Genomic DNA, 24,642 nt, shown 5'->3' on the forward strand with positions numbered 1-24,642 from the left:
AAAGCCTGATGACAAATATGTATTAGGTGCCCAAGGATAAGGTCTCAACATCAAGCAATGAATTGCAATAATGTGAAAGGTCGATCTTGAAAGCAGACAGTGAAGAACACATGCAGAAGCTGTGTTCATCCCCCCATGCAGGGGGCAGCTGGCCAGGTGTGCCAGAGATGAACATTCCGTGTGCCTCCCATGTAGGGATCATACTGCTGGATGCATCATATGGCTATGTGGGGTGGCCTTTCAGTCCCAGCTGAGTGTCCGTCACTCAAGGTTTTGAGTCACACACTCATTCCTGCATATGCATCTCGTATGCACACGCTTGCAGGCCAGTAATGCTAATGCAAAGTCAATAGCTGTTAACAGGTAAACCTGGCACATTTAGAGCCAAGAATAACAAGCCCATACTGTGCACCACTGTGTTCTGGTATTTAGCCTTGGAGACGGGCTGTGTGATTTCCCCCACGTACCAGTCCATTTCAAATCGTGCTGATGCTTTGAGAATTCAGAGTTTTGGAAACATTCTCAGAGCTGGAGCACAGCCTGTGGTTTGAAAGGAGCAGTGGGAAAGTAAACAAAGATGGAATAAAGTAGATTTTTGATTCAGTTGGCTGGTTTATTTTTGTTTGTTGGTTGATCCAACATCTTTTTTTTGGAGCCCTTTTGCCTTAGTTACTGCTTTACACCTCCTACAATGTGGCATCTTCACAAACATAAGACAAATTGTGAAGTATAACACAGCAAAATTATGAGGCATGTGACATCAGACAAGACATATAAATGAAAAACACTGAAATTACTCATTTTGTAGTGCATACACACATATGTCAGCAAGGGATATATGAGTCTATGCTTGTGTGTGTGGTTTTAAACAAGTTCCAGAATCTTACTTTTAACTTTGCTTCTATTGTTTTCTGTAGAGGCATTATAGCTTTGGTAATATTTGGGAAATGTTAACCTTGTGTTATTTGGGAGGTAGCCACAAAATTAATCTGATGCGTCTAGAGTATAAATAGGAAGTCCAGTATTCCTCTGCACTTAAACTAGGCTGAGGTGATGGTCCAAGGATAAGAGTTCAAAAATACCATGGAGATGTAATAAGACATCTAATCCCTGCAGCAGGGTGACTAACACTAGGTTTGGAGCATTAGGCTGAAATGAATACCAAGAGAACAGGTTGAGTTTCCAAAGTGAATAATCTTCAGGAGTTGAAATTAATTCAAATAAATGGATCAGGTGGGAAATAATTAAAAAGAGAAGGAGATATAGATCATAATTATGGAGACTTATGGCCATATAAGCAATTTAGAAGTTTCTATTTCTCTTTCTAATAGGGAGGGAGGAAATGGGTGAAACTGGCAAGAGAATTTCTAGAATGAAGCCCTTTGGGGAGGAAGAGAGATGCAAAAACCGTTCTTCAGCCTTAATCACAGAAACTGGAAAAAATTCTGGGAAAATGTCATTGTAAATAACCTAAACTAAAGTAAATTGTATTTCCCATGGACTTAAGGATTTTAGAATTTCCTTTCATCCTTTCATTGGTCACCCCCTAAGCATTTTGGTTTCTAGTTTCCATATGATAACATTCTCACCACATCCAAGAGATTTAAATGATGAGTTTACTCTTGATTTTTGCAAAGCTGGTCTTTGAGGAAATATTTTTCAAAGCCAATGTAGCTGTCATTTTTCAATAAATGAGAGAAATGATGATATGATAGAGGCACATGCAGACAGAGGAAGCATGAAGAGCAACCACCCTCCTTTTTTATGTTCAATTTGTCATTCTGATGCCAGATGTCTTTCAAGAAAGATGTTCATTAACAATGAATCTCATTCTTCCTTTCCACATCTGCAGCAAAACCAGTGTGCTTACATTTTTTCTTCTGGCATATGTGAGGTGAATGTGCCTGAATGAGCATTAGTGAGCTAGTGCATAATCTTTGTGAACTCTTGCTGTAAATAAAGACAAGCTTTTAACTTCTACATTGTGAAGGAAACCTGAGTGCTTTTAACTTTTGCATTGTGAAGGAAGCCTGAGTGTAATTTTAGGAGACGTTTCATCAGATGACCTCTGCCTGCACAGAGCAGAAGGTGGCTCTGCAAAGGTCATTGTGGAGAAAAGCCAAAGCAGGTACTGCTGCTGCTGCAGAAATCTTGAGGTGATTTATGGGCATTGCATTCAATCCATCATGGAAGGTCATCCCATTCCTTGTCTATGAAACAGGGCTCCTCTAACTTTCTTGCCATGTGGAAAATCATGCTAGGTTTACCACTGAGGACTCCGCAGTCAGTCTTCTTTTTAAAGAAGTCTGAGAAAAATGCAGACAGTGGGAGTAAGGATAAGGAGACTGGGAACAAAATTCCACAAGCATGCTCCATGTATTAATTGGTTTTGGCTTTTTAGAAGATGTTAGAAAATGAGTGAACTTCCACAGAAAACTGTCTGCACACATAAAACCCATTAGCACTGCTAATGTAGGTGTTTTATTGTCAGCCTCGGCAAGAGGGACTGATGGCAAATTTTCAGTCTTAGTCTGACCAGGTTCTTCCACAGATGTTGTCTGTACAGCTGGTGTTGTGCCCACCAGGCTAACGTCATTCTTCAGTACTTTCAAACCAGCCTCTTCTAAAACCTCTATGTTTAGCTCTAAAAATTACATGGAATTAAATACAACCCAATTCCAGCACTGTACAAAGTATGTGCTCTTAGAGATATAACCCAAATTGTTACATACGTATTTAAAGTTTGATTTTAATTGGATGTAAGTTCAAGCAAGTTGATATGGTCTGGTTTGTTATGTTATTTTAGTAAACATATGCAAAATGTTTGTTTACCTTTAAGCAGCTCTGAAACTTGCCTACTGTAACCCATAATCCTCTGATATTTATAGATGAAGGCTTTTAACCCAGACACCATGAATGCAACAGATTCTACATAGCCTTCTGTGGTTTCTTAGCGTAAAAATAATCTAGGACTGAACAAACAGTAAGGGAAAAAAATAAAAAATAAAACCCAAACCCGCAGAACTATTCCTACAACTTGAAGAATTGTGTCATGTTGTTAAAAAAAGTTCATAGTTTCATTTCTGTCGTATGGAACTTTTCTTAGCAAGGATCATCTAACACTACTAGAACTGATGTGCCATCTTGCCTGTATGGCATCAAAATACCCGAGTAGCTAAGTACAGCTGCTTCTCACAGAGATTCACAAAAAAACCCCAAATGAGTCCTTTATCCAGCTTACATTTTAAAAAGGCTTGCTCACTTGAATAACAAGAATAATATCTAGCAAAATAGGATAAAAATTTAGGAAAACACTCTCACTGCCAGTAGTGCCAAAAATCTGGAGGTGCCATCAATAATTTTGTCATCACTGAAATTTATCAACAACTCAGAATATGAAAACACACGTCTTATACATTTCTATTCATTATTCTTCAATGCCCTATTGTGTATTTTCCCTTTCTTATTTCCTCTTCCCCTATCACCCCTCCTTGCCTCTCCTCTTACCCTGCTTTGCAGCCCTCAGAAATGATCCAGCCATCATAACACACACCCTTTTTTAAAATTTCCTTTTCCCAAAACCTGCATTTCACCTACAAGTCTTTTGCATCTGTGTAGCTGTATAATTAACTGGAAGTCTCATTTTTTATTTATGAAAATGAAGTCATGTTTCTGCTCATTATGGTTGTAAAAAGATATAAACCTCAAAGGTTTTAGGTCCAAAACAAATATTAAAAAACCCCTCCAAAGTTCAAGAATTGGCATGTTTTTAAGCCAGCCTTTGTATGTCGGGCACCTTTTACTCATGTTTCCAGTGTTCATACTTAGAGGTGCTGCAATCAGAAAAATTAAAGGTTATTAGGGGAGCAGCTCTATGAGTGAATATTTTAAAAAAAAATTGAATGCCAGGGCTATATCAATGCAGAGACCTGGAAAGGTTTCTTTCTTCCCCCATAAGTTTCTGTTTGGAAATCTCCATCATCCAGAAAAAAAAAACCCAAAAAAAAAACCCAAAAAAAAAAACCAAAAAAAAAAAAAAAAAAAACACCAAAAAAAACCCCAACAAAAACCACATAACAAAACAAAAAAACCACTGATTTGGAAACAGAAGGCACTCTATGCAGGAAAAAAAAAACCCAAAAAACTTTCTAATTTAATAAAACTACTTATTTTTGTGCATTTAAAAGCAACTGAAGATGTAGATCAGTACATACTAATACAAAAGAAAATACAGTAAAGAAATGCTCCAAAGAGGGAATGGAAAGTTTTCCATTGAAAATAGAGAGTATGAACAACTTTATCAAATATGTTGAACTGAGAATTTGTTCTATTACTGTCTCATCACAGCCTATCTGCATAGCACAATATCCATCTATAAATACCCTCACTTATACTGCTATTGTGTATTGCCTATTTATGTTGAAATTTCCCTAGAATAGTCACACAGTTTTTCTGCTTCACTATTCAAACCAAGCATGGTTAAATCTTTCAGTAACATTAAGAGGAAACACATTTTCAGTACAAAACTGGCCTAATGTACCTCTTAGATGCATGGAAGAAAAATCTAGTTACAGATTTCAGGCCTATCGTATAAAACACAGTGAAACATTTTGACTTAGATGAAAATACATGGGAATGCAATTTTAAATTAGGCATAAAGGTGTATATAAGAAATCTCCTACACAGTATGATCCAGTGTTTTTATGGGAACATATTCATGATGGACTTAGCAAAGGCCTATAACATGACATCTGATTAAGCTGCCAGTTCTTTAATACAGTCTCAGGCATCCCAAAGAACTGTAAGGTATTCACAACCTACTAAAATTCAAAAACCTAATGAAATGTACTTGCCCTATCAATACAAGAGGCAGTGAGTGCCCATGCACAGGCACAACCCTTATTCCAAGATTTACAATGGTGTGCACAATGTCAAAAGGCTTTAATTTTGATTTCCTTGGCACAATTATTTTTTCCTCATAATTTGCCAACTGGATATTTAAATATTTAGCCTGATTTGTTCTGTGGCACAGAACCAGATTCAGCACACATTTGACTGAAAAATTATTTCCCTAGTTACCCATCGGGATCAACAGTGTAAACCACTAGAAGAACATGGATCAATACTATAATCGAGTCCATTCTGATGCCCAGCCTGATGACACAAGGCATTGATTGAGCAGAAAACATTGACAAAATAAAGCAATTAGTTTAAATCTTGAAATAAAAATTTCAATGTCATCACTCTCAACAACTCACTTGTGTGTTTTCTGTGGAAAAGTGTCACATTCTTCTAAGCACTTAGGTGGTAAACCTGTTGTGAAAAAATGCAGTGAGGCTCTGTTCCCTGGAGCTCATTGCTGAGCTCTTCCTATCCACAACCAAGCATTTACACATAAAACAATAGAAACCCAGGTAAAACACTTCCAGTACTCATATTTTGAGAATGCCGGACTGAAAATGTACCACTATATGTCTAATCTGCAGAACCAAAGTTCCACTCCTGTCAGGTCAACATTTGGTTTACTAATTATTGTTTTCAACAAAATGTTCACGTCAAGATCTTAGAATGGTTTTACAAAGTACAACAGGCATTCCAGTGTACTGGAATACTGGTGAGGCACGAAAACGCCATTACTAGTGATCTTAGGTTTATGCACTGTATTAAACTTAAATTCAAAAGAATATACAAATAAATCATAATTTTGTTTCTTCTGAAATTACTTGTTAACAAAGCATAGAATCATCTCATTTTTTACAAAACTTTTTCTCAGTTGAATATGGAATCTGAGTCTATAGCATTGCAAGAAATTGTCCTGAAGGATTTAACATTTTTTATAAGACAAGGGAAAAAAAAAATAATGAGAAGATGCCTTTTGTTACACTGCTATTCAATGCTTGTTTATAATATTTGTGCATCTTCTGAGAAAAAAAAAAAGAAAATAATTTTTCACAATTTGGAGAGAGTGATGGCAAAATCCACCTCAGTATCTCTTAAGATTTGACAACATACTTTCTGTTCTGCTAGCATTGCCTGTCTCTGGCTGTGTTGGAGGAGGGCAGCTTCCATGGCACACCTTGGAGTCCTGCCTCTGTCACCAAGTTCCTTTCAGCTCCTGCCTGCCAACTGCATGTGGGTTTGCTCTGCAGGGAGTCAGGGTGCAAAGGGCTGGGAAAAGGGTGTGAGTCTGAATACACACTCTTTGCCCTTGTGCACCTGGAGGCCAGGAAATACTCTGGTTCCAATAGGAGAGAGGGAGATTTTAGTCTATTTATACAAAGGCTGACATTTTTGGGACAAAGTCACATCAAATTAGAAAGAACTGGGAGGCAGAGATGCTAAGAATCAGGCGCTGAGTGAAGTTCCAAAAAGTAATTAAGAAATTATGACAATTATGATCTCCTATTACTGAGAGGTTATAATGGCCTAAAGACAAAGATTCTAAAACTGTTCATGTACAATTTTCCTTGCTGTGATGATGGTTTTGCAATGTAGATCTTGCTGGCTTTAGCAGGAGTTCGGCAACTCTGGGGTGTGGAGCTCTTTGTAGCAGTGTTTAACAATCTCTCTTGAAATATGTATAGAAACATAAACTACTATTGCTTTAGTTATATCAATTTAGTGTTAGAATTTACCAGTCACCCTTCACCCAAATACAATGACTGACTGCTCTGTTTCACATGCAGACCACGAGACAGGCCAGTGCACTCAGATGCTTTGCAAGAATTCCTTGACCACAGATTCTTCTGTAATTACTGCCCTGCTGTAAAATGATATTGTGCACACCTGGAACACACCTGAATCACATACAATCTTCTTTGACTTCTCTAGGCCTTGACAAAAAGACAGACACATATTGCTAAAGGACTAACAAGATTATCTAGGGAGTGTTATGCAAGTTATGATTTATCTGGAAGATAGCATAGAAGTATCACCCTCTTTTGCAAGGAGCAGGGTAGGGCCTGGCTTGCGTTTACAAACATTGTCTCTATTCTCTTGGAAATTTTCTTTTAGTTGGAAATATATTGATGTGACATGGGAAAAAAGGGGAAAACCGACCTCATTAACAGTTGTGGCATGGTTGCCTTTATTATGAAAAAGAGGTGACTAAGGGAGGTATGACACAGGCCTGTTAAATGATAGATGGTTCAGAGAAAGCATGTAGGCAGTGATTACTCACTATTTCTTACAGTACAAGGCTTCTTCAACACTCACGCTATGATGTGACTTCAAAATAAACAAAAAGGAGGAAGTTGTGCGGCCAACACAGTGTTAATTCATGCAGTTTGTTAATCCGTGGCTTTATGAAGACAAAAAACTAAGAATGCCAAAGTAGGGACTTGAATTTCTGTGGGAGACAGGTTAGTCAGTGTCTATTAAAAGTTTTTCAGGTGCAGTTTTCAGTTTGGGAAGGTGGTTAGGAATACGGTTAGGAAGGTGGTTGAATATTTAAAAGAATTGATGTTTGCCTCACATTTCTTCCTTAGATAAATGCTAATGGCCACTGGCGAAGAGTGAATAGTGGGATAGCCTTTATGTCCCTTTTTCTTGAACTTTGTGGTTTCCCATAATGTAAGTTGCTCATAACAGTTAAAAACTGTTAGTTTTCCATGGCATTTTCTTGACTTTTACCATCTGATGGGACTCTTATTCATGCCAGCACCTGAATTCTCATTTTGCCGCCTATGCACTGGCATTTGTGATGAGCTAGGGGGACTGTCCTGTCAGAGTCACTCTTTCCTTAAGCAACAGTCAGATACTTGCAGTTTTAAAGGAAGCCTTATAAATTGAGAGCTGTGAGAGGAAACCCTGATTCAGATTACAAATGCTCCCCTATATTGGGATTAAATACCAAATTTTCTGTGGACACCATGATAATTAAAGTTGTGCTATAAGCTGGAGATGTTTTGTCATCATTTCTAATCCAGGTAGGACTTTAGAATTCCTTCCTGCAATGGTGAACCACTAGGAATGGATACATTTTCTAGTGCTACAACAATGTTGCTAGAGTGGATGGTGTATTTTTCCCCACTTCCAAGGTCAAGTCCATTTGCTGCTGAGCGAACTCTAAAAATGAATGGAAGTAGTTTTTCAATGACTTGGCAGTAGGTAGTAGTAGGTAGCAGGCTTTAGAATGAGCAATGGTAGAAAAACTGAAGGGAAACATTTTATTCATTCGTAGGGCTTCTGCTTCCTGCTCCTTAATTTAGGTACAGAAAAATGTTAACTGACTATGAAAATGTATGCTACAAGCTAAATATTGGGTGCAGGGTATACAGAAGATATTTAAGTGATTACTTCCTGGAAAGTCAATTTTTAGTAAGTATATATGCTTAAATATGGAAGCTAATTCCTCAGCATTGTACATTTTAATGAATGGCTGACCTTCCTTGAAACTCCAAAAGCAGCTCTGGATAACTTTATTAAGTGCACATTTCCCCAGCTTCAAGATTTAACATGAACCCAGAAAATGATAAATACATGTACTCACATCAACTTTTCATGGCCATTAATCATTACATGGGTACAAGTGACTATAACTCATTTCCTGCCCAATTTATATACGCTGTATGTAAGGGGCTTTTTTTGTATACCAAGTTTTTTACTGCATTTCTGTCACCATTGTATTTCTTCAAGCTTAGGCTTGTATTTCCTGATTTCAACAACATGCCAATGAACAGACCAGAGTGGAATTCTATCTGATACTTTACCGAGAGTCTGAAGATACATTATATTAGAAATCCATAGGAGAAAATCAATGCTGTGATTGGTAACTATACAGTATAGAGTAATTAAGGCCAGAGGCAAGGGATTAGGTCCAGCACAATTCTTTAATCAGTTTGATTGCAAACACAGTTGTAAGCAAACTTCTCTAAGACTGTTCAAAGCTGAAGGTCATGTTGCACAGCATTGGCAAGGCTTTTTGTTCACCAGAATTTCAGAGCATCTCTCAGTCTCGCTATGTAACAAGGTACTGTGATGCTGTAGCCATGTGAATAAACCACCAGTGTTCCCTATGCTGCTCTGATGTGGAATGGCATGCCATTTTTCTGGTGATTTTCTCCAGATTGGCAATTACATTTTAGATTTATAAAACCCTTATATCATGGTAAATCATTGTCATCAGAGCACAGATTGCCTATGAGGGAACCTTTCCCTCCTGGACTGAGAATTCTACATTATTACTTGTCTGTATGACTTCTTATGGTAACTAGAAGAACAGTGCTAAGTAAATAGTACCTAAAGTGACAGAGGGTTCACACAGATTTGGTTCCTCCTCAGACTGTAATCAACATAATCCCTCCTGCACCCTGCAGAGAATGTCCTGTTGTCACCTCTTTGCTCAGATGTGGCAAAACTACTTGCAGCATTTAACCCAATGATCAGTAATACTTTTAATTAATGCAGCATAATTTTGAGGTGAGAAGCTTGTTTTTAAAAAAATTTAAACCAAAGAAGAGTTTAAGTCTTTATCCAACTTGAGTCTATTTGAAGCAATGCTCATTTGTTAGAGTGGCCAGAGTCATTAGAGTAAGGGAAACACTTATGGTGTGAGCATGAATGTTCTGATAAAGCAAATCCCAGCTGCAAACACATGGCAAACCCTTCATTACTGACTTGATCACCTTCATTTCTTGGAAAACACCAACTGCTACAAATCAAGTTAATGATTGTTATGGCCAGTTAAAGTGCACAAAGTCATCTATTGTTATAATCCAACACAATTAGGAGTAACTCTGTATATGTAACATTTTCAATGTCTCAGTGAAAATGAAGCATCTCAAAGCAAGTGCTGTTCTCAGATGCTTGAAATGCAGCTTTCCAGAACTATGTTCTCTGCTGAATGTTTTTGAAAATGGTGGAACAACGATCTTTGATTTTAAGAATTTTATCAGCACATCCCTGTGCAATTTTAGTGCATTGCTCATCCTCCATATAAAGTAGAAGCATTTCTATCTTTACACATCCCCCACGTACTGTAACTCCAAAATATCTTTCAGTTTACAGAGCTTCTGTAACAATTACTCTCTGCATAGTCTTTTCCAGGTCAAACATTTCTTTTAAAATAATTAATTAGCTCTGTTTTGGTTAAACAATTATTCATGACCTAGTCTCAGTTTCCCCTGATTTATTTCACTAATTGTAGCGCTTACCCAGTCAGTCCCACTAAAAAACCTATGGTTTGCTTGGGAATCACTCACCTTCACTGCGCTTTTATATTTGTTAGTGCTAGTGACCCCAATTATCATGGGATGTTTTTTATTTTCTGATTATGTAGCTGACATTTTTTATGCAAGGCTTTCACAAATGAGCTCTGCTGTGAGAGATGGGGATATAATTATGTTGCTGAAACTTTGGGGAGGCTAATGGGAACAAACATTTAATTAGCAACTAAAAGAAGTTTGAATACTTCAAAATAAAAAAGTTTTGCATGGTTTACTCCAAATATATTTGGAGTTAAAAATATTGTTTTGTTAAATATATATTATATAACAAAATATATTTTTTTGTCAAAATGTATTATCAAATTGAGGATTAGACTTGTGCTTTTATGGGGAGGTTGGGACTGTCAGTCACGCCAGTGACACATGCAGGCATCACAACGTTACTGTGTTGCTCAGTGATGTCTGAGGACAACACAGAGAGTACTGGACAAATTGTACCTGCAGCACAGAAAGTGCCAGAAACCACTGTCAGCTTAACTGAGTGCATAAAACCGGAAATTCTTGAATATATGGGGAAGGAACAGCATAAATAAAATGTTATTTCCTAGGAGAGAAAGTGAAATATATCAAATAGACTTTAAGTGAGAATGAAATAATCATACTGTGGAATCTCCCAGGGAAAGAAAACAAATTTAACTTCCCAAGATTGTTCCAGCTGGTGTTAAACTCTTATTTCAGTACATTGTTTTACCCGGCTCTCTTCACAAGTAAATCAGCACTGTAGCTTCTTGGGATCCAGTCTGACTGGTCTAGAAATACGTGTCTCTTGAGCTCTGCTTTTTTTTTGATTGGACAATGCTTGGCAGTCATCATTTTCATTTACAAAAGCTCCCTGGGGACCAAGCACCATTAACATCCCTCTGTGGTTTGCTTCCCAGAGCTCGTGTCTGTCAGTTTGGTTCCAGACACTTTGCAGTCACTTTTGCAGTTTTGTCTGGTGTGGCTCCAGAAGTCTCTCCACCTCTCCGCCCCTTTGCCTTTCCAGTCTCCCACTACTAAGGAGTCTCTGGACTTCAGAATTTACTTTGCCATGCCCCATTAAACACAGTTATTTTATCAGTCTTGTAATGTTTCTACTGAAAGTCTGTTTGCAGCTGATGCATAAGGATCTTTTCAGACACTTGCTGATTGTGTCCCAGTAGCTTTTGCTGGTTTGTTTAAGTCTTAATAGTAAAGTCCAAATCTTGGGCCATGCAGATAGAGCAGGGCAGCTCAGGACTGCATCAGGACTGTGGGGCTGCAGAGCCTGTGCCCAGCTGGGGAAGGGAGCACAGCTTTCTCATGGGGCTGTCGCCTGCCACAGGAACCCTGGCAGGTGTGCCCCTGGCTATCTCTGTGTAAGGCATAAAGGGCATATGTTGTTCCTGATAGAGTGAGGAGCTTTTTTATGCTAAGGAAAACACAGATTTTGCAACCTCAGGGACTTGTCCAAAGTGCAAGGAAGAGACATATTTTGCACATTCATCCATCCACATAATTGTGCAAGAATTTTCTACCTTCATGTACAATAATGGATACAGTAAAATTAAAGCTATTTAATGACTTCTTTTGTAAGGTGCCATCTGCTTCAGTGCAGTATTTAACATTCAGGACTCTATTTATAAACAGGAAGAGGTGTAGACTTCAAAGCTGGATTTGCACATCCCAGTACTATGGCCACCTCACAAGCTATATATATATTTAACATGATACAGATCTACAGACCAAGCCTCGTATGTTTAGCTGAAGGAACAGAATGTGAAAGTGAAGGCTTATACACCCTCCTCCCCAAGCTTAAACTAGAAGCAATCAGTGGGCGATAATTCTTCTTATCATTCTATTTTCATTAAATAGTCACCAGCATGTGAAAGTATATTGAAGAAATAGGAATTGCGTAACTGCTTTGCTATGATATGGATGTATTTATAAATATACACTGCAAAAGAATTCCTATTATATTGATCCGACAGTTTAGCTTTAGTCTTGCCACTAATTGTTGTTTACTGGTCAAAATATAAAATCAGTTGTCCAGGACATGTTTGCCTGTATGGTATTTGGATTTTATCCAGTTTCTGCCTAAACCAAGTAGCTGAAAGAATGAAGGAACAGTCCAGAGAGATTTTTGGCTATCTATCTGAGCTAAGCCATGAAGCAAAGCAAGCCAAGGTTTGCCTGTTTTCTACAGGAAGGCAAGAGAGGAGGCTAATACTTATCAGCTGAGTAGATTTGGGGTTGTGTTATGTCTTTGTATTCTAATGATAATTTTTTCTGTGAAGAAAGGACCTTTAAGGAACACAGTCATGGTGTTTGCATCCCTATTTTGTGAAACAGCCTGCCAGGCACATCAACATATTCACTGAAATAATTAGCAATTTCTTAAATTTTTTTGTAAAAATGATTTCTCAGAATCTCCTTTTCTTTTCTTTTCTTTTCTTTTCTTTTCTTTTCTTTTCTTTTCTTTTCTTTTCTTTTCTTTTCTTTTCTTTTCTTTTCTTTTCTTTTCTTTTCTTTTCTTTTCTTTTCTTTTCTTTTCTTTTCTTTTCTTTTCTTTTCTTTTCTTTTCTTTTCTTTTCTTTTCTTTTCTTTTCTTTTCTTCTTTCTAGAATAGCTTTGAATTGGGAAACACAGCTATGATTTTTTGTTTTAGATATGACCCAGGGAAAAATGAGTAACTTGTACAGGTTTACAAAAAAAGTTGAATTCTTTATAAGTATGTTCTCATGGTTGCCAGGAGTCTCATCTGCTAGCAGTTTTGGTTTCAGCCTCTTTAGTCAGACAGAACTCCTGGATCACTGAAGAGTGGTAAGCATTGGAACAGGCTTCTCAGGGAAGTTGTAGATTCCCCATCCCTGGAAGTGTTCAAAAAATGAGTAAATGTGGCAGTTGGCAAAATGGTTTAGTGGTCATGGTGGTATTCAGTCGAAGGTTGGATTTGATAATCTTGAAGATCTTTTCCAACCTTAATGATTCTGTGATCTATTTTAAAAATTTAGGCTGTCTTTTATTACCAATTCAAATGGGTTGCAGATGTGAAAAAACCCACCTTTTTGATGTACCCACAGATAAACTTAAGATGAAATCTAAGTGCAAACTAAAGCAATACTTTCTGTGGTAGAGAATATGAAAGAAAAACTTCCTGAATTGTAAATGGATCTATTTTCAGAACTTATGTTTGACATTCTTGGCTGAAAATGAAAAGTAATTTTGACATTCGCATTGAAAAGGTACATTTGCTTCCTGCCATGGTTGGCTTACACTGCCATCAACGTGAACTGCATTTTCCCTCAGGGGGCAATGGACAGTGCAGACCTTCTGCTACAAACCTTCCTCAGTAGACCCATGAATCTGGGCCTTTAAGTAGATTTGGGACAGGAAATGATGTAGAACTGCTTTGCTAAAATACTATATTTTAATGTGCCTTTCATCAAAAACATTACATGGACATTTAATCAAAAGTTTGAAGGGGAAGGAGGGGTGGCTATAAAGTTACTCATGTATGTGTTTACTTTGAATGTCATTGGATTGCAAACCAGAGAAAAACAAATCTATGTTCCCAGGAGTTCAAATACTAAGTAATGATGAATTTAATTGTTTAGATGATGTAATCTCTTTACACTGTATATTCTGTCTGTCCTAACTGAATCGTATTTGACCAGAAAAACCTTAAGCTGAAAAAGTGATTTTCTTGTAAATGAGGTATTTATCTTCAAGACAATTATGACATGATTAAAGACTATAAAATTGTTGCTAAATGCAAAGAAAATTGCCACCAAGCTAGGAAAATACAAATAACTGAAACACTTCAGACTTACTTCCCATACATTTGACAGCACAGGTTATTTATTTATTTATCTCCTATTTTATATGCCTGAATTGTGCATGTGCATATGTTTATAGGTATGTAATAACCTGTATATGAAGAATGAAAGTTATTTATTGCCACTAAGATGAACATAAAGATGAGATCCCTGCTCAGTGACTCATAGGTCTTGTGCTGCAAGGTTTTGAATGCACAGAAGAGATGGGGAGTGTCTCCAAGTTCCTCCCATTGAATCAGTGGGAGGTAGAATATTTTTTTACTGTCTTGGAATCTGCTCAGGTTGTTGCAGATCCTAAAAGGAAAGACATTAACATACATTCAATTTCACACATGTACTAAGTCTGTAGACACACTGGCTGAGGAATAAACCTTTCCACAGGTTTGGGGGTTTTTATATGTCTGGTGATACACATCAGTGAGCCAAGGTAGGTGATTGATTGGATTATTACAAATAATTTCTGAAGGAGATTTGAGTCTGCTGAGTTAGAGCTGGGTACAGAAGCTTTTTTTGGAAAACATTCTCCGTACTATACATAAATTGGGGGGACAGTTAGAAATGCTCTTTTATTGAAAAATTAAAAAAAAACCCAAAGAAATGTTAATTGCATTCAGATAAGACATTTGGCCAAAAAGTGAGAAAGATTCATTGCAACTGAACAACTGTAAATGCAGAACTGATGGAAAGATTGCTCTTTCCATGTAAATATAAATATTTTGATGATTGGTTTCAACAGTAGGAGCTACATTCAGGGTTAGTGTCTTTATCTGGGTACAAAAGAGAATATTTTAAAATATTTCAAAACCAAATATATTCAGAATTATAATATTAAAAGCACAGGAAGTACATAATCAACTCAAGTTTCAGAGAATGATTAAATTTCATATTACTAAATTTTGGGAGGAATTTTTTTCTGGAGACATATCTCTGAAATTGACCATTGTGTACTTTTTTTTTGCCTGTATTAATAGCAAAAATCTAGATTACATGAAAAACAGTATGGCTTGATTATTCAAATGGCCCACAGCTTTGGAGTAGATGGCATGCCTTTATTTTTTAAGTACTTGAGAGTCTAAGAGTCTAGTAAAATTTTCTAAACTGCTGGAACATCCAATTAAAAAAAATTAGTAAAAAATTAAAGGAATTGTTTTCTGTAATATTACGCTTCTGGGATACCTAAAACAAAATTGAAAACTGATGTAAATTACAAAAATACTACAAATTGTCCACAATTCCTGGTAAAGCTTATGAATTACTATTGTTTGGTCATGATCCTGTTGTACTTAGATCTAAGCCTAAGATATCCACATGCATACATGTACCATGAATCATTTTGCTTGATTCAGTTCTTTTCAAATGCTGCATGAAATCCTTTCTCCTCTCAGGAAAAACCTCTGACATCAGTAGACAAGGAATTCACCCACTTCATCAGTGCAGAATTACTACTGAATGTGTACATTCTAATTAAAAAAAAAAAAAAGTTAATGAGTTAATTTTACCACGAAGAGCACTTCATTCATCTCAGCTGCATATACATGCAAGCATAAGTATCACACACAGGTACATGAGATACATGAGAAAGGTTTTCCCCAATATGTTTGTATACCCAGTCTTTTCAAATCTTGGTACTTGATCATGAGGCAAATATTACATAAGTTGTATGGCTGTAAATAATAATTGACTCAGTTCCACAATGATGATACTTCAAGTCTCTATTTACAGAAAGCATGTATAACTTCTCTCCGTCCTCACTTTTGCTTGCATCCATAGGTATCCTTTTTTCAAGTTTCGGCACCTGGATAGCTGGTAGTAATTTAAAATGAAAGACTAAGAAAGACTCCCATGTACAAAGAAGCAATGAGTAAACATTTAAATGTGAAACACAAGTGGAACAATGATAATTCTGGCCATCTAAAATTTCTTGTTTTAAATAGAAATCATTTGCTAATTCAGTCTGACATAACAGGCCAAATTTTTCCTTTCTTATTTATCCTATATAGGTGGAATGTGAAGTTTGAGTAGCAATAAATGGAGAAAGGATAAATCCTAGGTGAGATATTGTGCAGTCTTTACCCGAAAGAGATGGTTATGGGCCTTCTATTGAATAACATGGATTTATGAATGCTAGTAGTTGTATTTCTAAACTTCATCATAAGTTTAGAGATAATATTCTTAAATATTCAATTAGAATATTTAAGAATCATATTAATTGATAAAAATGTGTCCTTGCAACAATATTATTTGCTTTACCATGTAATACATCCAGGTCTTGCTTATGGTTTGTTACATCACTTGACAGTCACTGTCCTGGGAGTGGACTGTATAAGGTTCACATTTGCTCTCCACAGCTCCCTGACAGGAGGCTGTAGCCAGGTGGGGGTCAGTATCTTCTCCCAGGCAGCCAGTGACAGGATGAGAGGAAGTGGCCTCAAGCTGCACCAGGGGATGTCCAGGTTGGACATCAGGAATAATTTTCTCATTGAAAGGGTGGTCAGGCATTGGAACAGGCTGCCTGCGGAAGTGGTGGAATCACCATCCCCTGGAAGTGTTGAAGAGACAATTGGACAAGGAACTTAGTTCTGTAGTTTAGCTGGGATGGTTCTATGATTTACTTCAGTCAGAGGTTGGACTCCATGATTTTGGATGTATTTTCCAACCTTAATAAATGGTTAGTTTAGTTTTATAGCTGCACACTCTTTGATTTACAAGTGATGAATCTCCATTGAAACCTCCCGATTGCTAAATTTATAATACCATCTGATCCTGACAATTATTTTTTGCTAACACTGGCCCTCGGAGATATTCAGCCTCCCCTGTCCTATCCTTTCTGGCTGCCAAGTCCCCATTTTTTACTAAATGTTGACAAAACACTGGTGCTACTGAGTGTCTATTTAATTTTTGACTGATTTTCCTGCTGCTTGAGATCATTGGCAACTGCTAGAACACATTCTTGCTTTCCCAAACTTTGTGTTTATTTCCCTGAAGATCTTGCCATCTGCTATGCTCAGCTGCCCAAATAAGTAAAATTTTCCATGTCTTATAATTTTTTCCTGAAAATATTTTATGTTCTCTCAATATTTCCAGTTTTCATCAGGTTCTTTATAATCAGTTCACCTCTAAATAACATGTATCATAAAAGGCCGTGTTACCTAAACCAGGAATATTGATTTTGGCAGCAAGACAGAGGTTACTGAAGCAACATTCAGTAAGTGGCATTCCAGATATTATTTAGAGGTCAGCCAACAGAACTGTGGACAAGAGATTCATATATGATGCTCTTCATGCAGTGTATATTTCTTTGGCCTTACTTAGCATTTACACCTCATTTATTTCTACTTGCTTACTGTTGCCAACCCTGAGTGCTCAAAATCATGAAATTGGCTTGAAAATGATAATGCTTTAAGCAATAATACATTTAGAAGTTCTTAACCCAGAGTGCTTGTACTTTCAAGCATTCTGCTATACCTAGCAGGAAATGTGCTTTCTTGTGGGGAGGGCAGAAGTGACAGGAGATATTCACACAAAATATTGTGACCCCCTCTGAGCTGAGAAAACACAAAATATCCCACTTTTGAGAACTCCTTTGTGCTGGCTGAGTGTCTGAGTTACTCTTGATTTATACTACCATAAGTAAATGAGAATACTGCATAAATAAGTTATAAAATGTGTGCAACAAAAAAAGCGCATTTTTTCACCTGTTAGAACTTACATGATCACTGCCCCTTCCTACTGGTTCCATATCATTTTTTTACTGTAAGAATTAAGTAAGGAAAAGTTTTTGGAGATGGAAAGGCACACTGCAATTACATAGAGAACTGAGGCAGTGAAGACATCTGTGCTGGTTAGTTCTCATGTTAATCTGTTTATGCCCATCATCTATTCCTTAATGACATCACAAGATTAGTCTGAGGCATACCTTGGGTCAGTCTGCACCACACTTGAAGTCTTTGCACTATCAAAATGGGAACTGAATGTGATTGAATGAAAGTACTCTGTGCCTTTGACTTGGTCTGTGTTCAGAAATAGAAATGTGGCAGGGCAGGAGAAACAAACACCCCAAATTTTGAATATCTTACAGTCAACTCTTTGAAAACTAGAACTGGGACACAAAGCAGGCATTTTTTGTGAATTTTAACTCTAAATCTATTTTGTCTATAGCTTCACCAAGCAAGATTTTCATATTCTTATAGCCAGGTCCTGATGTATTTTTCTCTCTTTGGTGATTTCTAGTGGGATGCAAGTGGGAGGTTAAGGGAAAGAGCAGCAAGAAGAATGAATGGGTTTTGCTCCGTGCAGATCCTGGGGACTCCCATAAAATCTAAAAAAGAAACAGTGGAGGAGGATGTGGCTGGCTGCTGACATGCTCTGTGGGCTACATCCTGTCTGTGGATGTGTGCAGAACTTGCACACCACTTTGGTTTGTGTGTGTGTGCCGGGCGCTGAGATGACGTGGCCATAGAAGCGTGTGCAGCTCATACAGAGGCTGTGCCTTGGCACTGCACCCTCCTGTCCATGTGCACACACTGAGCACGCCTGGTTTGGGAATCATCTGCTTTATACAAATGGAAAGCCCATGTGAACCAGCATGATGTTGCAAAGATGAACTTCGTGAGGTGAAGGCTTTTCCTCAAAAACAATCTTGAATTTTTGTCTTGCAGTGCAGTGTTTTTCTCCAGCTCTGTAAAACTCTTCTGAAATGTCTTCATATCATTTTGCGTAGTTCAGCAGAGTGCAAAATAACCTCTTGGTGTTTGCTTTAGTTCTGTCATATTCTGTTTACAAATTCAAAAGGACCTAACATAAATAGCTGTCAACACTTACATATTACTGTGATTCACTGACTTCACTACAAGAATTTTCGTATAGCAGCAGAAAGAGTATCAGTATAAAAATCTTATCTTGAAAGCCACTGCAGTTGTTCATCTCTCTTGCAGTGAGTGTGTGCACAGTGAATCTAATTATGCTACTTGAGATATAATTACACAGCTGCCAGAACAGCACATCAAAATGGTACCTCAGCAGTAGTGTGTGGGCTTGAACAACTGAGAGTGAAGGGTTTGCTTTCTCCTGTATTGCTACAATACATATTGCTTTGATCATCTAGATTTAAAAACTCATATGAATGGGGGACAAGAGAGAAAAAAAGAAGAAATCAGTAAAATCAAAGGATTTGATTTGCCTCTTCTTCTGCAATTTTCGTTTAATGATAGGTCAATATTTGCTAAAATTGTGCTGAATTTTTTGGTGGGGGTATCAGTTCTGACCAAATCCTACCCAGCAGTTTTCAGGAGAGAGGAGTTATGCTTTAAGGAAAGAGAGTTTGGAGTCTGTTGTTTGTTATAGCTATTTAATACCTAGCCAAAGACTAGGAAATCTTGCAGCACTGATAGCTAGCTGCCTATGTGTGGTCCTGTGTCCTATGACATCTCAAACCTTTCATGTGGAAAGACATCAGCATGCAGCTGATGGGATTTAAATCATGTCTGCTGTGCCATGGGAAAGGAGAAGCAGAGAGACTTGTTGAGCCGCTCTTACATAACCATGCGATGGACAAATATGCATGTGGCACATATTACATTTTGAAAAAGCACTGAGCTCCAGGCTTCTCAGTTCTCAAAATCAAAAATGTAGAAGCACGAGAGCAGAGTTTGTATTGCAAAATGATGAACAATTATCTCAGTGCTACAGGAGGACTGTGCAGTGAGGACTGTGATGTCCCCAGCTAGTTCAGTTTTGTCTTACTGTCTGGAAATGCAATTCTGGGGACCTCAGTTTGACATCTCACCTAAGAGGTCTGGTTTCTCAGAGATCACCATGGTACCTTCCTTCAGTGGCGACCCAGGGCGCTCTGAATTGCACAAGGACTATTCCTGGCAGTAAAAATATACTGAGAGACATATTTAGCTCTTGTGGAAGATTGTGGAGCTTCACTGAAATAAATGGACTAATTGAGGAGTAAGGTAAAACCACTGACTTTAATGGCTTGAATGCTTCCTTTTTTTTTTTTTTCCTGATAAAATCGTAAACAAGGTGCAATTTAGGGCAAAGTTCTGGTTGAATATTCCATCTAGCTAGTCTGATCAGTGAAATTCATCTCACAAATGAAGAACAATATTCAAATGAATAGCTGGATAAAGTTAAGCAAAGTCATGATGGACTATTACCAACAACTTTTACTAGTATCACTAGAAAGATGTCCTAAGTGTCAGTGCCATGAAGCAGCCAAGAAAGAGACTTTGTCATTGAACTTCTAAGAAAAAGTGCTGTGCTTCCATGCATGGCATCTTTTACTTGCCTACAGATATTCAGTGCAGAGTATTTAGAAAAAATGTCTCACATAGTCAGCAGACTGAATTGATAGATTTTCTGGCATAAAATGCCATTAGAACCTCCTGAATTAATTTGAGGTGGCAGGGCATTCAGCATTCAAATATATGATTCCTAGGAATGAGAAGCTGCCATGGATTCTAGCTCCTTGGATAAAAGCCAAACTTTTATGCAAACCAACAAGGCATGAGCTGCGCAAACTGCTTCACTGCATTCCTGCTGCCTGGTCTTGGTGGCCAGTGCTCCAAGAGAAATCTCCATCAGTGGGAGCTGAAGCTTTTTTCTGGCAACGGCTGATGAGAGCAAAGTGAAGTTTTTCTCTTTATGCTCTGGGACAAGGATTTTGCTTCGCAGGACCCTAAGACTGATGGAATTGTAATTATACTCAGGTTTACTGTGGATTACACAAATTAAATAAAGAAGACACCTAGGCGTCTCAGAAGAAACACAGACTGTGGTGCTTGGGAGTCTCAACAGCTTGGTGTCAGTCAAAACAGGGTTAAGCAGTGCTTTCCTGAGCTGATACCCTTTCATTCTCTAGCTGTAGCTGGTCACTGTGTTATTTTTACTAGAATACAGTTCTTCATTTCCAGGCTATAAGAAAGAAGTAATTTTAAAGAATGAATGCATAAACAAAAATGTGCAAATGCAGGGTTCACATTTAATTGGAATTTTGGTTTGGTTGCACTTGAAGGCACACTTTCTTCCTCTTGCATACATTCTGTCCTACAGTATGACTAGTGAAACCACAGAGAGCTAACTCTAAATTTGAGTGCTTGACATTCTCAGCAAAAGTGAATTCATAAACTGTGTGCATTACCGGTATTTGTGCAAATTGGGTTTTACACTTGGATGTGTTCCTGAGGGTGATTTCCTAATCACTAATCACTAAAGCCCTTGGGACTATCTAGTCCAACCTAGTTCATAGCAGGGCCAATTTCTACACTGAGTTTAGTATCTTGCAACTGAAGCAGACAGCATCTTTTTATAGACAGCCTGATGTGATTTAAAAGCTCCAAGTGTCCCAGCATATTCCAGGGCAAGCAATCCCACTGGTTAATTACTCACTGTGTTAAAAATCTGTGTCTTGTTTCCAGTGTGAATTTTGCTGAGTTCAGCTTCCAAGATCTGCATCTTTGAATGTGAAATGTTAAACTTCTTGTTGTTTATTTCTTATATATCTTGCCTGCACAAGGAAAGGAAATGATTCTCTGCAATTGGTAAGTAGGATGGACAGAAGGGTATTAGTATTTTCTTCTTCATCATTTGGAAAATCAGCATATTCTTAGGATAAATTCAGTGTTATGTTTTTAGCATTACTTCATACAAGCTTTCCTATATGCTCTTCACAGGATGGGATATATGAATGATATGCAGAATATGAAGAACTTTTGAGATGAAAGGCCAGTGTCTGCTCCTAGTATGTCAGCAATTTCTTCTTTCTCAGTTTTGTGATCGTATTTATTTCATTGGCTTCCTTGATTAACTTCATCCACTGTTTCTGGATTGTCTCTCCACCACCAATCTTCTGATTATTGCCAAGGCTTAGTAACTTCTGGAGTGATATTATACAGCTTGTCTGGGAAATCTCAATGCAGATGGAAGCTGGCTGCTATGTGTGTTACTGTTGGCAGTGACTATATGTTTAGAGCAGTATTAGCAATTTTTTTAAATAGGAAAAACCCAGATTTACTAAGCTCATCTCTGTTTGTGAGTGACATTTACCCTAATTTATTTTGGTTGATAGTTCAAAGACAGCGGCCAGAGAAAACTTGAGGACATACAAAGTACACACTTTGATTGGGAGAAATTGGTTACCACTTAAAATAATGGAGTTTAAAATTAAGAATCACCAGAATACTTTGGAAAGTGCTTCTGCACACTGTGAGAGTATATACTGGGAGTCTGTGAAATGGTTCCTTCCTGGAAAAGAATCACTGGAAAATGTCACAGCAGTATCTTAATCATTCCTCCCTATCATTGCCCACCATGGGCTACTACAGAGCTAAGAAGATGAAGGGAAAAAGAAGAAGAGGGAGGAGGGGAGGGAAGGCAGGAACAGCAGCTTTAATGCAAAGGTTCTTCTAGAAGAATGTGTATGGTTACTGCAAGGTGCAATCTACATCCTTAAAGGGAAGCTTGCTGTTATAAAACTTTTCTGATATACGATTCCAGGCACCTCCAAAATGAGGGAGGAGGGGGAATAAAAATTCCAAACTAAAAGAGAGAAAAGAAGGGAAAATAAAATAGGAAAATTTTGAGGACATGGAAATGGAAGGAGGTGAACCAATCATTCCCCACTGCACATTCTCCATCTGAGCCCATGAATATGCAAGTGAATATCTGAACAAACATTATCACTGACACAGATTCCCTTCCACAGCATATTTGTGTTGCCATGCATATGAATAATTGCATTAGTAAGGCAGAAGGTCTGGTTCCCATATTTTACATGCATCTGTGTTTTATCTGTGGCTATGCTTTGCACTCTAATTATTTGGTGTTGGAAGCATCCATTTGTCTTTTTTCTTCCCAGTGAACAACACTTTTTTTTTTTTTTTTCCCAGCTGACCCAATGACTGAAAAAAATTGGAGCAAGAATAAAAAGTGACAGCTGAAGCTAAGTCTGGACAGGAAGGAGGCAAAAGAAAAGCATTTTAGTGAAGAGATGGAGTTCAGGTCATCTGCCATCTGCTAGACCTCATTTAATTGCGTATCTGCATAGCAGAAATCACTTTCCTCTGTCTCATCTCCTGTCCCTTTCTCTTCCTGTAAGTTCCATGACTAAAATAGGTAGATTCAGAGATGAAATGACATGACACTCTTTCCCAGCTGGGGGGAACATGGCACAAGCACATGGTTCTAGCACTCTCTGTGACTTTTGTGTTTGGCATGAGTCATGGTGCCAGGGCTGCTCCCAGCCTTCAAGTATCTAGGGACCAATGTATTGTAACACCATCCAGATCCTTCCCTGGTATGGTTGTCATCTGCCCTTTCCCAGCTGAAATATTTAAGGGGAAAATTCTAGAGAATCTGGCAGAGTATGCATGTCCTGGGCTACTCAATTTTGCAAGCCTTACCAATCCTACTCTGAGGTCAGGATAAGCACTTGTCAAATTTTTAACTCAGAGCAAACCCTTTTTTGCAGATATTAGATTAATTCACTACTGAGCAAAAGGCCAGCACTATAGTACTTAAATATCATTTATGCCTTATCTGAAGATTTTAATGGGACTTATTTGGTATATGATCTTGGCCTGGCCTTGGCACAAGGGTTATTTTCACCCGAAATGAACTACTGAGGGGATGACAACGTCCTTTGGAAGACAACCAGCAAGAAGTCATTACTCTTGGGATAGCTGTGAACTCCAGAAGAGTCAGAGAAATATCTCCTTCTTAGGCAGAAAGCAGTGTCATATAAAGGAACAAACACAAGTGCTGAGTTTATTGGCAAAGCTAAGATAGCAAAAGCGTTTGCTTCCACTCAATAATAAACGTCCTAATATTTTTGAATATTGTTAATATCTGCTCTTTGCCTTAAGTTTAAATTATTTTCACAAACCATTAAAGTCAAGATTATGAAATTGTCCCATCCTATAGAGCACATTTATTTACAGAATGGATGTGTTCTGTACCAATAAGAATCATAGAATCATTTAGGTTGTAAAAGACCTTTAAGGTCATCAAGTCCAACTGGTAACCCAGCACCACCAAGTCCATCCTAAGCCACGTCCCTAATGCCCCATTTTCAAGTCTTCTAAATTCCTCCAGGGACAGTGATTCCACCACTTCTCTGGGCAGCTTGTTCCGAAGTTTGACAACCCCAGCTCTTTACCTTGTTGACCTTCACACAATTGGCCTCAGCCATGGATCCGACCTGTCCAGATCCCTCTGCAGAGGCTTCCTACCTCCGGCAGATCAACACTCCCACCATCATTAAGCTCTAGAGAATCCAACCACTCTCTAACACACAGGGTTACCCCACCACCTCTCCTTCTTGCCTATCCCTACACCCATTGTAGTATCAATTACAACACTCCAGCTGTGTGAATCAACCCACACTTTTGCCATGATGGCAACTTATGTCATATTTTTCCTGCTGCATCTTGGTTTCCAGCTCCTCCTTTTGATTGCCTATGCCATATACACTGGTGTAGATGCACTTCAGCTGAGCTATTGATCCTGCCACCTTTTAAGGGGTGAAGCCTTAATTCCTACATGATCATTCCCAGGCACTTCCGTTGTTTCTAACACATCAGTAACTCACATCTCTGCTGCTAAGGATACTTTAA

At 38.0% G+C, this 24,642-nt stretch overlaps 1 long non-coding RNA gene across 1 annotated transcript in view; it reads left to right on the plus strand.

Moving 5' to 3' along the window:
• LOC136290669 (uncharacterized) overlaps window positions 1-23,012 on the plus strand; it is a 32,416-nt gene extending 9,404 nt beyond the window's left edge. Inside the window, exons 3-4 of the long non-coding RNA XR_010721295.1 lie at window positions 21,703-21,770; window positions 22,918-23,012. This is a non-coding gene — a long non-coding RNA (uncharacterized lncRNA). The remainder of the gene's footprint in view (window positions 1-21,702; window positions 21,771-22,917) is intronic.
• The last annotated feature ends 1,630 nt before the right edge of the window (window positions 23,013-24,642 follow it).

The sequence above is a fragment of the Chamaea fasciata genome, unplaced genomic scaffold, assembly GCF_029207755.1.
Source record: "Chamaea fasciata isolate MVZ Bird 193981 ecotype frontalis unplaced genomic scaffold, bChaFas1.0.hap1 SCAF_6, whole genome shotgun sequence".
In the NCBI taxonomy this organism is placed as follows: Eukaryota; Metazoa; Chordata; class Aves; order Passeriformes; family Sylviidae; genus Chamaea; species Chamaea fasciata.